The sequence below is a fragment of the Brassica oleracea genome, chromosome C1, assembly GCF_000695525.1.
Source record: "Brassica oleracea var. oleracea cultivar TO1000 chromosome C1, BOL, whole genome shotgun sequence".
Lineage (NCBI taxonomy): Eukaryota > Viridiplantae > Streptophyta > Magnoliopsida > Brassicales > Brassicaceae > Brassica > Brassica oleracea.
In genome coordinates, this window is record NC_027748.1 from 20718521 (window position 1) to 20734957 (window position 16437).

General features: G+C 32.2%; 2 long non-coding RNA genes across 6 annotated transcripts; one reads left to right on the plus strand and one right to left on the minus strand.

The window, feature by feature from the left end:
- Nucleotides 1-2314: 2314 nt before the first annotated feature.
- On the minus strand, nt 2315-3872 carry LOC106344770. 5 transcript variants are annotated; one of them, XR_001270198.1, is made up of 6 exons: nt 3719-3872; nt 3384-3515; nt 3032-3298; nt 2892-2957; nt 2691-2783; nt 2315-2599 (listed from the first exon to the last, which is right to left on the minus strand). It is a non-coding gene; the product is annotated as an uncharacterized LOC106344770 (long non-coding RNA). The 5 variants fall into 5 exon arrangements; XR_001270199.1 differs by having other exon boundaries at nt 2315-2594; nt 3032-3515; XR_001270195.1 differs by having other exon boundaries at nt 3032-3515.
- Nucleotides 3873-4627: 755 nt separating this feature from the next.
- Nucleotides 4628-5204, plus strand: LOC106303482. The gene is made up of 3 exons (XR_001262490.1): nt 4628-4696; nt 4808-4867; nt 4999-5204. It is a non-coding gene; the product is annotated as an uncharacterized LOC106303482 (long non-coding RNA).
- The last annotated feature ends 11233 nt before the right edge of the window (nt 5205-16437 follow it).

Genomic DNA, 16437 nt, shown 5'->3' on the forward strand with positions numbered 1-16437 from the left:
TTTAATTAAAACTGATTACATTTTGAAACAGATAGAGTAATCTATAAACTAACTTTATATAGATATGATGACAAAATTGTAAAGTGGTGTCACCTTGAATTTCTCTCATTCTGTGCATTCCTAATTGGAAGGAGATAATCAACTTCTAATATTATATTACTCTCAGTATATTAGAAATGGTCGAACCGTAAACCAATTAAGGATGATGTAAGGAAGACATAAAGATTTATTTCCAGTTATCACAAATATAGAATCATTTGAAATATTTTAATTCTGTCCAGCGTAGGACAACAGAGAAGAGTTTCCATACCTTCTAATATTTTAATATCTCACTATATTAGTGGCTAAATCAATTTTCTCTATCACAAATACTCACTTCATTCTTGGAGTTTAAGCTTTTCTATCTGAAGATATTAGTAGTTTGATCCCAAAAAAAAAAAAAAAACGGTCGAACTGTACATTGTAATTGGAGAAAAAAAACAAACAAAAATCAACCGAAGACTTTTAAGGTATATGAAACAAAAATTGAAAATAGCAATTCTCTGCAATTAAAAAATAAGACAATAAAATTGTAAAAATACAAAATAAAACAAAAAATCTGCACAGAAAGAAATATTTAGTAAAATAAAATCATAATATAATTTCCATAATTGATAGTGCTCAGTTACACTAAAAAATCTAAATTTACAACATACACAGTTTTATTTACATCTTTAAACTAATTATCTAATTTAAATGATTTTAAAAAAGTGTCAGCACGAAGAGTTATAAAATATACGATAAATATAATACATAACGTTAAAAATACATTATCACTGATCACTAAAAAATCATGTTAGTAGTAATAAAAATGAAATGACAACACATTTATTAAAACCATAGAACGGCACGCAACAAGGTGTTATTAAATATACAAACTACAAATTAAATTTGCTCAACGCAAACACACATAAAAATGAGACATCATATTTGGATATATTTAAATAAATAATTTTAAATTTATTATATTCTTGTTAATTTTAAAATTCCATAAAAAGAAACTAAATTATTAAAAATTTAATATACAAATAAAACTAAATAAATATTTTGTAACGTCAAAATAATAAATGAATAAAAAATATATTATGTTAATAAAATAGATTTTAGATCTTAAAGACTTTTAATTCATGTAATATTACAAAATTCAAAATTTGTTTATTACAATTAATATTTTACCATTAGATATATTAAAATAATATTCTAGATCGATATTCAATTGTCAGTTTTCAACTATTACTCGCAAAACAATATTATTAAGTACGCTTTTTTTTTTGAAATTGGGGGTGGGGTGGGGGTTTATATTTTAAGTAGGTTATTGGAGTAATTTTTCTTTTTGTGAATTTATTCGAGATGAGATTCCGATCTTTTAAACTAAGATAATTTATGTTCTATACATAATTATATATTTTTTTACGTAACTCTAAAATCTCGAAATTGATTTTTCATATTTTATTAGTTAATTGTGTTACATATAATAGAAATATTTACTTCAAACCCTTGTCCTCGAGTTGACGATTTAACGTCCGATTAAGCGTGACGTGGGAGGTTAACGTGGCGAACTGGATCGATACGGTTGGATTCTACGCTCAACCGAACCGTTAATAGGCGTTTCAAGCGTAGAACTGAAAAACTCGGCCGTATTAATATGTAAAACCGCCTAGTCAAACTCGTTACTTCATCGGTGATAACTTATCACAGCAGAAATTAATGATGGGTTTCGTACCAAAAGAAAATGGTTTTGTTCCTGTTAGTAAGATTGAGTTTCGCAAATGTTCAAAAAAAAAAAATATTGAGTTTCGGTGTGCAGAGTTTTTTTTTTCAGAGAAGAAGTATAGAAGAGTTTTGTGGGTCCCAGTAATAGTTTAAGATCTTGCATACCATGGACCATAGTGAAACTTATGGAATTAGAGCATCATTATCCTAGAGACCCTAAATAGGTCTCTTATTTTTTTTTAATACTTTTTAATTGTAAAAGTGAATTAAGAGACTAGATTAAGAGAGCCTAAAATTTACGTGCTCCATTGCAAGTCTCTTATTTAAGGGTTCTTTAAAAAAAAAAATTAATTAAACACCAAATTTTTTTTTTATTTTTCTTATTAAACTTAAATTTTTTTTAAAAAATATAGTACAAGATAACATTTTAAACATTGATTTTAAAATAAAAACATAAAAAATAAAAACGAAGGAATTTTGTTTGATGACTTTGTGAGAAGAATGGAAATTGTTTTGTGATTAAATAGAACTTGTGCGATGACCCTGAGATGACCGTGAGAAGGAGAGAAGAAATAACTTGTTTGATGAGTGAATGAATTTGTCTATAAAATGAGTACATAATTCTAGATATATCACCAACCAAACAGAGCGACCAACCATTAAGCTTAATCTGCAGCAATGGTCCAACAACAGATCCTAGAGTGTATGTTCTTGGTAACATCTTTACTAAACCTTGATCACATTGCAACGAAACCTAGACAGAGTTACTGAGAATAAGGGAATTACTCACAAAGGTCAGTTTCCGATAGTCCACAGATGAACCAATTTCACGAACCACACATCTTTCCTACAACAATTTCTCTTTAGTATCAGTCACACAGCATAATGGACCCCATGAAACGAGCTCAGGGCATTGATAGTAAGAGGAGTTTGCATACCCTTAATGCGGCTATAAAAGGAAGGAATAGGTCCCTCTATAAACCCCTTTCATAAAGATTATCTGGAGCACGGTTCAATGTAGCAACAAGAACCTACACTTTCCTCCAGTTACACACATGAATAAACTTTTAAATAACTGTCTGTTTATGTCCAATAGGTTTGAAGAGGTTAGAAAGACGAAGGTTGTAGAGATAACTTACAATGCCATTGTTAAACAAGTGTCTAAAGAGACGGTTTAGTATCAGAGCAGCAGCTACATCATTTACCTTTTACAAAGAAAAAAGATCAATAAAGAAAGGTAGAGCAAATTAATAACACAGTGAAGATGAGCGTCACATACCATGAACTCATCTAAGCATAGTAATATAGCTTCATCGGCTATTTCCAGGCCAACGACTTCAAGTGGATCTTCAAGACCCTTGTGCATCTACAGAACGCTTCATCAGCTATTTCCAGGCACACGCTTCATAACTAAACACCAAACACAATAAAGATAACATAAGACAGAGCTAGCAAACAAAGAGTAGAAACAAATCAGAACCCATGCTTTGATGAGAGTACGAGAATCAGCAGCGACCATGACAGCTTCTTTCTGTAACCCATCAAACTGAAACCCCCAAAACAAAGAGATCACCCCACATTGCTACAGAGGAAGAATCCAATAGAATTTTATCAAAGTTTATGAAATTCACATCTGTGGTGCTGGGAAGATCAAAGGAGGGCACAATAGAAAACCCATCAAGCATATCGTTGCTCGAGCCAAAGCCAATCGTAGGCATGGAGGTCTCGAACCCACTTGTTTCAAGCTTCATCTTTTTAAAACCCTACAGAATCATTCAAAACCCACCCAATTGAAGCAAAATACAAGTAATCAAAAGATAATCTAGCCTGAGGTATACCAAAACCCGATGCCAAATCAAAGTGCTTTTCTCTCAAAAAACCCATATCAGATCTTTGTGCTTGTATAAACCCTAAACCTTCATCGATATTAAAGATACTAGAGCTCGATTAAGGATCGGGAACGTACCTTGCTGTAAAAAAGAGAGAAAAGAGGAGAGATCAATCATGAATGGAAACAGAGTGATTTCATCCATTGGGAGAGAGATAGAGATGAGAGAGAGAGAGACAAGCAACTTCTCTTGTTTCCTCTAATTAAGATAAGTTTTCTCACAATCATGCGAATTTTTCTTTTTTTTTAATTCAATTAATACTAAGAGACGGGAGTTGTATACCCCGTTAATGATGCTCTTATTTCCCTGTTGTCTTCTACCAAAGTGATGTATTGACACTACAAAAGAAAGATTGAATTATATCACTTTACTTGTATCACAAATATAATTGATATTATTTTAAATTACTTATGTAGAAATGATACAATTATTCATAATTTAAGATCAGCTATAATAATTGATGTTATTGTTAATTAAATTAACATCAGTTTAATAAAATGATATAATTTCTATTAATTTGTACCACTTTAACAAAATTGATACAATTATATAAATTTATATCATTTAGATAACTGATACATTAACGTTTTTTTGGTTAGGATCACTTTTTAAAATGATAATGATCTTGCATCAATAATAAATTGATACTAACAAAATTATATAAACTTATATCATTTAGATAACTGATACATAACGTTTTTTGGTTAGCATCACTTTTTAAAATGATAACAATCTTGCATCAATAATAAACTGATACTAACAAATATGTATAAGTATAACTATAATTTACATTAGCATCAATTTAATAGAATGATGTTACTTTTAAAAAATGGCCTCATTTAAAAAAATTATTAAAATTTTAGCTAGATTTACGAGATGCAGTTACTATTTTTTAGCTTTAATTAATTTTCTGGTTTTAATTTAATTAGCCCATGATCTTCTATAAGACTATAACTGTTTCATCTTAACTAAAAAAACTTATGATTTTTCTGTCAAGTTCCTCTCATAGTCTCATTCATCCGTTTCTCTTCCTCTCACTTATAAAACTTTTTTCAGTTAAAAATCTATTGCTCTACTCTATTTGATTTATTAAAAAATGTCAACAAGAATTCAGCATTTTTTTCTTATAGATCGTGATGTTGATGATTGTATTTATTCTTATGCAGGATGTGAAAGGAAACAAGGATCTCCTAGCCTCACGAACCTGTTGAAAATTTTCTGGAAAGGTAACACTTTTCTTCTTTTGTTTTTCTTCTAAGTCTTTTTTGAAACTATATTTATTTTCTTCTATTAATGGTTTAAGGATTTTTTTTTTTTAATATTAGGCTTGGTTTTTTTTTTTTTTTTGATAATCCAGGTATCCGGACATCCCGGAGGGAACCCGACTAGTGCCTAAGTACACCTCCGCAGAAGACATCCTGGAGAGCCGTCTTTTCACCCCAATTTAATCGACGGTGGCCAGTGGAAATCGAAGGAACCGTTCTGGGAAATGCGGCTGAAGGAGAATGCTTCGATGAATCTCCTAACTTACTAAATCGACTCAGTTTTTACATCAGCAATAAGGATTGAAAGGATTGAAGATGAAATTAAAGAAGAATAATTCGTTTTATTTGTTTTACATTCTTCTCTGAATTCATATTCTTTTTTTCTTTTGGTTTTTACTTCTTCTTAGTTTTTCCTTGTTCTTCAGATTGTATGTCAATGGAAAAATATTAATAAGTAGTTTATATAAAATATTTATTTATTCTGTTTAATGCCATAAATTTAACATCAAATTATAAATTAAAATATTTTAAATCGATGGTTTAAATTATATAATTATCAAAATTAATTTCAAATTTTTAATTAATATTTATCTATTTATTAATAAAATATAAAAACTAAAATCAGTTATTTTAACCGATACGAAACTAACATCATTTTGCAAAACCGATGTAAATATTAATATCATTTATTTGAATTGATACACATTGATATCACTTATGATAATTGAAGTAAATATTTGATATTTTTTCATCAGTTACTAATAAAATGATGTTAATTATTTGCATCACCACTTTCAGAGTTATTTAAATAAGTGATACAAAATTATATTACATCATTTATAAGTAATGCAAATATTAAAAATAAATGATGCTAGACCATCTTTTTTCGGTAGTGTGATTTTGTCTTAGTGGTTTGCAAACGCACCACCACTGTTATCTCCGGCGATGTATTAATGATGTTTTATACATATAATATTACACACAAAATTTATATTATACATATAAATGAGATATTATATATATATATAAAAGGACAAAAATTCCTCCCCGCGTAATCCCCGTATTTTTCCTGCTTTTTCAATAACTCGCTAGGCCCCAGTGTGCCGCACGCGTAGCGCCTAGCGAGTTTCCGAACAAGGCTTCAAACTAAAAATATAAAAAAACAAATTTAAAAATTAGTTATATATAATTTAATATACAAAAATTCACGTACAAATAAAAATGATTAATGTAACAAATTTAAATATATTATCCGCGCGGAGAAAGGATCTAGTGTCATTAATAATAAGATTGTATTGAATGATTGTAATTAGGATATTTTCACAATTTGAAAATAAGAACATCCATGTGTGTTATTTTTGTTCGTTTTGTTTTGGCTGATGTAAGAGTTGATAGGTTCTTCATTCATGAATTAAATATCAAAATCTTTTATCGTTTTACTTTTTTCAATGAAATAACATTTCCTGATGTAGCTCAAATTACCCTAGAGCAATTCTCTCAAATAAGAGATCGATTGCAACACTCAGAAATCAAATCCACATGGAGCGTATATCATACAATAGAGAATAAATATCAAGATTAAGGTAGACAATAATATTAAAAGCAGTAAATAAAACAATTAATAGGTTGTGAGATATATGAAAAAAGCGCCAGACTTGTGGTATTTCGAACAGGAAACCAGAGCTATAATTTATTGATGCTAAGGGTTTAATAAGAACCGTCCTAGAACTCAAATTCAATGAGTAAGACATCCAGCTCTAGCTACGAGTCTAGTCATATGTCTAAATCTCAGAATTCCAACTCTTGCTTGCGAACTAAATTGTTCAGACAAGCATTAGGATCCAATTTGATTTGTTCACTAAATTATCTAAACCAACTCTCGTTATATTTATCAACCTAGCTCAGCAGGAGTCAAACCCACTCTCGCGGTTGTCGATTATCCTATGGTCATGTTTCTAGTTCGCTATTCTAAAACACAAGCAATAAGATCAATCATGTGAAGGATCCAAGATAATAAACTCAACAGTTCTATACTTTACAAGTTCACCAAAGCCCTAGAAAACCGTAAATCTGACAACTAGACTACTCATCTTATTATATAAAGCTTAGTTCTTTTTTTTTTTTTTTGACATCAAACATCTACCGACTCATACTGACTCTGTAAACCAAACCGGTAACTCCGCATCCATGTGAACGACGAAAGACGGTTGTTTCCTAGCACTGCGTGCTAAGCTATCCGCCTTTTGATTCTCCGTCCGAGGTACATGAATGATCTCCGAGTTTAAGAAGTTTCTTTTCAAAAGCTTAATGTCTTCCTGGTAACTGTGAAACGCTGGCCATTCTTCTTGTTTGAAACCATCTTTACCAATTGAGAACAATCCGTCGCAAAGGTGACCTGAAATTGCCTTAAATTCCTCATACATTCCATTGCCCAGATTAGCGCTTCCACTTCCGAATGAAGAGGTGAAAGGCTTGCCCTTACATTCTTTGCCCCTAACAATCCATCAAAACCCGCTAAAGTACTGTACCAACACATGTACTAACCTTGCCCCTAAATGGTTCTTCAAACTTGCTAATTAACACGATCGTGACACATGACACTTATATATTTAAGATTGTGACATGTGTTAATCTATCCCATGATTAAAATTATATATAGTAAGATACTAACAAAAACAAATTTTATTAAAAAGTAATTATAAATATTATTTAATAGTAATTTTCCTTTTTTAAAATCATAATCAAAAGATAATTGCAAAAAGATTATTTGATAATAATTTTCCTTCTAATATTGTGATACGTGTTTAAATATATTAAAAATATATATACTAAGATATTAACAAAAACAAATTTTATTAAAAATTAATTATGAATATTATTAATAGTAATTTTCCTCTTTTTAAATCCTAATCAAAAGATAATTGCAAAAGATTATTTGATAATAATTTTAATTTTGTGACATGTTTTTAAATATATAATGATTAAAAAGATATATATATATATATATATAATAAGATAATAAAAACTAATTTTGAAAAAAAATTATTTAATCGGAAAACAATTTTAAAAAATATTTAGCAGTAATTTCTTAAAAAAAATTTCATTTTCAAAATCTTAAAAATTATTTAATATAGTTTTCATTTTCTAAATTTTTAATGATAATATAATTATAAAAGATTATATTGTGCATGGTTCTTCAAAATTAATAATTAACATGATTGTAACACATGTTAGTTATATACTGAAAAATGTGACATGTGTTCAACTATCTCATAATCAAAAAAATATATACTAAAATAATAAAAACGATTTTCTTAATAATTAATTATAAATATTAATTAATAGTCTTATTATTTTTATTATTATTATCCTATTATATAAAGCTTGATTATTCAAACTTGCTACTTAACATGATTGTGACACATGTCAGTTATATATTTAAAAATGTGATGTGTTAAACTATCTCATATTCAAAAATATATATACTAAAATAATATAAACGATTTGCTTAAAAATAAATTATAAATATTATTTAATATTCTTATTAGGGCAATTCTCCTAAATAGACTATTTTCAAGTTTTGGTCACAAAAATAGACCACAAGGAGGAAAATGACCAAAATGTTTCATTTAATAGGTAAAACGACCCTAATACCCTAGATATATAAAAAAATTAAAAAATAAAAAAAGAAAATTTTCTTATAGTTTAAATTATATGTTTTCAAATTCGAACTTTTTTATTAATTCTTTTTTAAAATTTTTTTTTCGATTTTTGTTTTTATTTTTTTTTCAAACTTTCTTTTTCTAATTCGAAAATACTTTTTGAAAATATTTTTAAATTTTTTATTTTTGATTTTTTAATATTTATTTTTTATTTTATAAAAATTTAAACGTCAATCCCAAATCCCCACCCTTTAACTCTAAACCCTAAGGTTTGGATTAGTTAACCCTAGGGGTATAAATGTATATTTACCTCTTTAATGAAACATTTTGGTCATTTTGATCCTTAAAGTCTATATTTGTGACAAAAAACTTTTTTTGTGCTATTCTAGGGTATTTCTCTTCTTATTATTATATTATTATTTTTTGTGTTAAAAAAATATAAACCAAAAGTAATTTCAAATATTTCACCTGATATGATTGTGACATGTGTCAATTAAATAAATTAGATTGTGAATGTGTTAATAAAAACTGTCATTATGTGAAAATAACTTCTTCTTTTTCTAAAATTCTAAACACAATATATTTCTAAGAGAACATTATTTTCTAATCTTAGCCAATTATTTTTTTGAAAATCCTAACGAGAGAGAATTGTAAAATTTTATTTAATAGTAATTTTTACTTTAAAAATTAGTGATAAACATTATAGTGACAATTATTCAATTAGAAAGAAAAAATGCAAAACATATTAGTGATATTGAAAAAATGAATTTTGAAAATGAAAACTTTTTAAATATTTGATATTAACTAGAAATAATTATTTGATATAAATTTTATTTTTATAAATCCTAGACAAAATATAATTGTAAAAGATTATGTAATATTAATTTACTTTTCTAAAATCCTAAAAAAATGTAACTGAATATTTGATAGTTGTTTTCATTTTGTATAAAAAAATCCTAAATAAAAGAAATTTGTATCATATTTTTAAGTCCTAACCAAAAGAAAATTGTAGAAATTTATTTGATAATGTTTTTAAGGGAGTATTTGATGATGAACATGATACTAAAAATTATTTAATGAAAAAAGTAGTGTAAAATTAGTATCGATACGAATTGTAAAATTAGTAATTTTAAAATTCTTTATTAATAACTAAAAATAATTATTTGATAGAAATTTATTTTTATTTCTGAAATTCTAAAGAGAAGATAATTGTAATAGGTAATATGACAGTAATTTTTCTTTTCTAAAATCTTAAACACAATTGTAAAATAGTATTTAATATTTTTTTTATTTTTTTAAATTGTAAATAAAAAGGAGATTTATAAACTATAATATTTTCCTTTTTAAAAAAAAACTTAGCAAAATATAATTTAAGAGACTTATTTAATAAATTATTAAATTAGTACATAAGAACATTGACACGATTGGTGTATTTGAAGTTTATATCTTTTTACTTTTCATTCAATTTCTTATTCCGGGTTGTATTCAGTTTAATGTTTAGGTATAGTATTTTTTTCTAATCCTAAGTACAAAGTTTATAACAATTCATCTATGCACCATGATTATAAAATACAAATATTAACTTGAACTTATGTGTGAAAACAAGTTTTTATTATAAAATAAATCTCAAACAACATGCAAAAAAAAATCATAAAACTATAATAAAATGATTTATTATTTTATGGTTTTAACTAAATTAAAACATCAAACAAAACTCGTTGCAACGCGACGGGCTCATATCTTGTACATAATAAAGCAAGATATAGAGATTTTTCAATGAATTGCATTAAAAAGTAGAGATAGAAATACTGGAGTTCCAATCAAATCTCTGAACGAGTCTTATGATCTTCTCTCCAAAAGTTTCTAAGAATAATAAAAAACTTGATGTAATGTGCTAGTCTAAACAATGGCTTTATAAACTTTATAAATAGGTTAAAATTTGGGCCGGGAGGGGGCCATCTTGTAATATATGGAAAATTATGGGCCAATTTGATTATGGAAATCTAGCCAGCCCATAAAGTCGCATCGATGTCGGGCAACTCCAAAGAAGGTGTCGATCGACATTCCTTCCAAATCTCTACTATGACTTATGTTTTCTTAAACCGCTACAAGTTTATTCATCTGTAAACTCCAAATGGTTTCATGATCTCTATATTTCTCCAAAATACCTACACCTGAAAAAGACTAAAATATACTCGAAACATAATATAAAGACTATAAGTAGGACTTATACTATGGCTAAAACCGAAAAAAACATAGTATATCAGTTTCCTTGAAACGAGGAACGACTCCATTATTATAGGTTTAGTATACCTAATGATAATGTCTCTTCGTCTTCCACGCTGGTACAGACCTAGATAGGCTGTCTCTTAATGGGTCACTTGAAGGGGGCGAGGTTGGATGAAAAGTGATGAAGATGTATTTTGCTCAAGAGTTATGGGATGCTCACAAGTTGTTTTGTTGCTCCTGAGACACTTGATCACCATGTTTGGTGTCTAGGATGGATCACAGTAGATCACTCTTCCTCTGTGTGTAATATAGGACACGTTCACCACTGTGAAAAAGGAGGCAAAGTCTCTAAGAACAATTTGGTCTTGCACCAAAAATAAGTTTTATTAAAAGATAGGTTGACTGATAAAAAACCTGGTTCTTCTTGTTTAAAGCATAAAACTGAAAACCATTCCTAAAACAAAGTGGTTAATGAAAACCAGATCCTAATTGGTTTAAGAGAGCTAAATCGACTCTTAATGGGTTTAGAAAGTTCAAATAATAATCCTAATAGGTTTACATAAATAATAAAATAAAATACACTTAAAATAGACCAACATGGTCATGGCTAAATTTCTTCGGCTAATCATAAACCAATATGGCTTGTCATTCCACTTCATGGACCAATTAGGGCTTTTTACCAACTCCTTCTTTGGCTTGTTCCACTTCAACTATGGTGATACACTGAAATTGAATCCATGCTACTGTCAAGTTAACAGTGTTATTGCAATATGCTTAGATTCAATCCAGAGGAACAGTTTACACTTTATTCTATTGGTTCGACTACAAGCTAAAACAATGGTGGGTTTTAAGATTTGATTGGAAGTGTAGAGCACAAGTAACAAGCAATTTAAGGGGTTTTTCAAGATTATAAGCAAGCTAGCCTAGAGTGATCAATCGGTTAACAAGGGGGCAAGCTAAACAACTATTCAAGTTCTTTAAGATCGAGTCTAGAACTCGGTTAACTAGGTAGATCAACCCACTCTCGTGGAGCTGTTCCTTTTATCGATCGACCTCAACACCTAAACTATCGTTTGGGATGAGGTGCGACAATAAACCTTAAGAGCTGACCTGATATGTTCACACGGCACCTTAATATCTACTTTCGCTGATTGGGGATGTCATGCTCATGCAAAACGTGTCAAGTAATCTAATGCACGTTTAATGATTAGATCTACTTAAGTTCATGCATCAAGTGATCAATTTAATGCAAGCAATATGACTGGCAATGAATGAAGACTATTGATGATACTTATTTGTGTTCAGCTCGCGATCTAGCAACCCTAACACCCTAGGCTAATAAGATCGACTACTCAGTCATAGCCAAGTAAACACATGCGATTCTTAAGAATACATGATACGATAGAATAGAAATAAAAATAAGGTTCAGGATAATCTTTTCGGGGATGAGAAAGATGGAGCCGTCTCCCTTACAAAGCAATTCCAAAGTAAACTTGTCTTGCAAAAACTAGGGTGAGAAATAAAACAAATGATAGAGACGCTTTTATAAGGAAACACCATTAGGTTAGAGAAGAAGTAGGACAGATAGGGAAAACTTAACTTGGATGTTTCCTTAAATGTCGGGAACAATCACTCGGACTGTTCCTTGAGGGGAACAATCGTCAGACTGCTCAGCCTTGCTGTACCGCAGGAAATCCTCCAAATATGGCATCTTTTCGCCTATCTCCGACTCTGTAACCTACTCCAGACCTGTAATGACTCGAAAAGGACTAGGAAGACTAGAAAAAGACTTGGAAACCAATTAGAAAACATATATACAATGATGTCAAAAACACCATATATCAATTCCCCCAGACTTAGATCCTTTTTTGTCCTCAAACAATGTCAAGTATCAAGAACATGGAGAAAGGTTTGAAAGTGTGGGAACTCGCATATTCTCAATAACCATACCATAACCAAAAATCTCTGAACCATATAAGAAATCGACTAGGATGACACACCTTTACCAGAACCGCACTGACTGCTGTTCAAAAATCGGCTCCATACTCTATTTCTCAAACCTGAAAAATCTACACCTTCGAGACAGAAATCCTTATATTCAACTAAGAGTTGCGTGAGCTTCTCGTCACATATACTATTCAGGGTAGACGGGCTAGGTGTGAAAAAGACTATTTTCATGGTGGAGCTAAAAGTGTTTAGGGGATACCATTTTTATAGAGGATGCAGGATATCGCACAAAACTGCAAGAGAGGACGGATCCATTGATGTCCACAGCCTCTACTCGTTTTTTCCTCTTCTGGTGCGATTGTTCTGATGACAGAACAGGCGACTGACTGTTCTGCTTTCAACTTTCCTCCGCATACTCTTCAGCAAATGGTACCAACTTCTTGCTCGACCTTCCCAGTGGTTCGTGTCACTCGAATTCATCTCCTTCTCCATCACCATATACAATGAAACAAAAGATAGATTTTTTTTTAATATACATAAGGAGATGGTGAGGTAACGAAGGAGGAGGTAACATGTTGTGATGAGGAAGGACGCCACTGGTTGTTCTGATTAGCACTTGATTTTGTTTTCCACCCTTGATCATACGCATGTGCACTAGGTGCGGGAACAGCTGCTCCCGATTTCTGATTGTTCCTCTTGTATTCTGAATGTGTAGCATTAACGAGTAAAAGGCTGCGTTGATCCTGCCCTCTCCAACCTAGCCAAAGGAAACAAGCGAGATAAGTAGCACACAATCGCCTTCCCTAGACTTATTTCAAACCATCCCTGGTTGTGAAAACAAATCAAAAAAGGCTAAAAATACAGAAACAAAACATAAAGCGATAAAGAGTTCAGATGTATTTAACAATGGATAAGATGGTGGGGTAATCAATCGGACTCCCCGCTTCCGAAGTGACCAGCGTCACGCCTGTTTCTACCGAGTCGTCCTCCTCCTGATGAAGACTCAGCTGTTTCTTTCTCTGCTCGACAGCTTGGTTGCGGTGTATGCTCCTGCTCTGTTGCTCCTGTCGTCTGACCTTGGAAACAGCTCCCAATAATCACCCTGAGAATCCTCTTCGTGAGGCTATTGTTCTTTTGCTGTGTGTCGATCATCCAGCGGCGATAAGTCTCAGCATCTGCGTCGTCCTCAATGGGCCCAAGGTCGTAATCATTCGGAGCCGTATCGACCATGTCAACGTCTGGAGGTGCGATGTGTGGGTCAGCGCACATGAACTCAGGCCCAGGAAGGAACCGAATGTTCTCGAACACGGACAAACGTGTGATATATTGCTAAGGGAGCCGACAGTAGAGCTGGTTCCCTTCTTTGTCCTGGAACATGTAGGTCTTCTTGTTGCGCAGGATGTGGCAGTTGATCAGATAGGGAATGTCGATGTACTCCGGTTGGGCGTTGAACGTGTACGGGCTGAGATCAATCGTGAAGTGCATGAACAATGGAGTGAGCAGGCTTCCACATCGATCCTTCTTCTGCTACCCTCTCATCAGCATGGTGCGTTTCTCGGAGAACATCTCCATGAGAAGGTATCCCGGGTTTGTAAGAACGGGGGCCACCGGTATTCCAGCTTTCGCGGCCCTGATCTGATCCTCCGGCCCTGAGTACAGTATCCGTAGTTCTCCATTGGTGATCTGATCCTTTGCGAACAACATGTTGCTGAGTACTTTCATGATGATCCTGATGCTTGGGTTTCAGATGCGAGACTAGTTTTCTGAGCAAGGCTTGAACTATCTTGATGCAATCAGCTCCCAAAAAGACTAAGTTGGAGCAAATCTCTTAACAGGGGAGACCTCTCTGGGATCATCCGCCAAATTGTAGACCTCGTTGAACTTCATGAGCGGGAAGGAGCAGAACTTGCCGGCGGCCATGAAGGTGATGGAGGCATTCTTGAAGGTCGGACTGTAGATGTCCTCATATATGATCTCTGCTGTCTCGAGGGCTTGCCTGACCAGGTTTGGAAAAATGATATGCGACGTGTAGCAGATTTCGGCTATCCCCTAGGCAGCGAGTGTGTCGTACACGTTCCCGTCGAGGCCTGATATCACTCAAATTACCCTAAGGAGTGATTTACTCTCTCAAATAAGAGGTTCAATTATAGTACTTTGGGATCGAATTCTCAGGGATCTAAGGCACACAATAGATCTATCTAGTTAGGTAGTTAAGCTAGGTTTTATGGTTTAAATGTAAATTAGCAGGGTGAACAAATAATTGTTCGGTTGATTAATTGGGTTTTATGACAGATATGGGAAACGTTAGACTTAGGGTTTCTATTCAGACAATCATGATTATAGAGATATAAACTACTAAGTATATATGGATATTCTAGAACTCAAGCAAATAAGAATAGTCGATCAATCTATCGCCGGATCTTGGACCTCAGCTGTCACTTGTTGGTCCTTAGAAAGTGTCGATCGATTCGAACAACAGGGTGTCGATTGATACACCTTTCAGCCCGTCGATCGATGCAACTAATGAGTTGTCGATCGATGTTCCTTCCATGGAGCGTTATGAACGGGTTTGAACATGTTCACTAGGTTGACTAAATCAGCTTCCGCTTGTTTCTAGCAATCATAGCACAAGCTAAACTATTTCAGACAAAGAACAAAAACTTCTGAATGCGCCCTAATGTCTATAGGCAAGGTCCTAGCTAGCTACTCTAGAACACATGCATTAAGAACAGTTTAGATGATTAATATCCTGACACTTAGCAATTATATGTTTTGGGCTAAACCCTCATGAATATCTGAACCCTAAATCTAACAAGATGAACTACTCAGACATGGCTAAACAATTCATAACAACAAGATAGGAAAACTGCATAATAGAATAGAGTAAAGAAACTGGAGTTCCAGTCACAAATCTCTGAAGGAGTTCTTGGATCTTCTCTCTAAACCTAAGACTCTAAGTATTTTGCTGTATGAAAATGGTAGAAAGTATGAAAGCATGTGTTGCCTAGAAAAACGGCAGAGCACATAAATATTATGTTAAAACTCGTCAGGGGTAATCTGGTAACTCTTGTGGGACTTGAGCTTTAAGCCGGCTGGAACCCAATCTGGCTTTCGCGTGCTTCGCCGTCGATCGACACCACATGGTGTGTGTCGATCGATTGTTGCATTCGCCCATCGATTGATAGTCGTGGTCGAAGGTCAACTTCGGGCCTTTGTCATTTTCTCTCCAAAATGCACCAAAATCACCATTTTCCTCCAAATCACTCCAAAACCTGAAAACATACTAAAAAGACTCCAAAAAAATTATAATGTATTTGAAAACACCTATATACTATGGGTAAAAATTGGTAAAATCCATGGTATATCAACACCCCAGACTTACTCTTTTGCTTGTCCTCAAGCAAAAACAAAGAGCAGTCTCTTGTTGGGGTCAAAATCGGTCACGACGGAATCAATGTCTAAAACTCCCCGAAAAATATTTCTCGATTTGTGAATTTCGTATAATTTTTATTGAAAATATTATAAGACGAGTTATTAATATTGTTGCAAAAACGGACACGACGAAGTTAACATCTAAGTATCCGTAAAAATCAACATGAACATTTTTACGAAAAGTAATCTTCGTAAAGAAATCTTTACGAATATGGTGCAGCCATGGAAAGGCTGTAACTCCCTGGATCTCTTGTAGGTGGG